Source organism: Octopus bimaculoides, chromosome 4 (assembly GCF_001194135.2).
Source record: "Octopus bimaculoides isolate UCB-OBI-ISO-001 chromosome 4, ASM119413v2, whole genome shotgun sequence".
In the NCBI taxonomy this organism is placed as follows: domain Eukaryota; kingdom Metazoa; phylum Mollusca; class Cephalopoda; order Octopoda; family Octopodidae; genus Octopus; species Octopus bimaculoides.
Genome location: NC_068984.1, coordinates 63,354,584 through 63,354,975, shown reverse-complemented (window position 1 = coordinate 63,354,975; position 392 = coordinate 63,354,584).

The following is a 392-nucleotide window of genomic DNA, read 5'->3' as shown; positions in this document are numbered from 1 at the left end:
CACCCTCTCCAACATAACCCACCTTCTACCAACACACATACCCCACTTACCCCCTGCCTCTGCCTACCCACATATTCCACCTCTACCCCCACTCTCAGCCTAATCCAAACCCCACCCGTGTTTTCGCCACTCCCGCCTCCCCCACTTCCCAACACCATCACACCACACCACACCACACTACACCATACCAGACACAACATCACATCACAACATACCACCACGCACACACCAGCACTGAGCAATTCACATCCCCAGATTTTCACACCTACACATGCACACACGCACACGTCAAGATCACCAGCCCTCTTTCACACGCACATACATACCCTCTTACACACACGACATGCACCTTCGTTTTGGGATCACTACTACTGTGTTATCTCTCTTTCGAC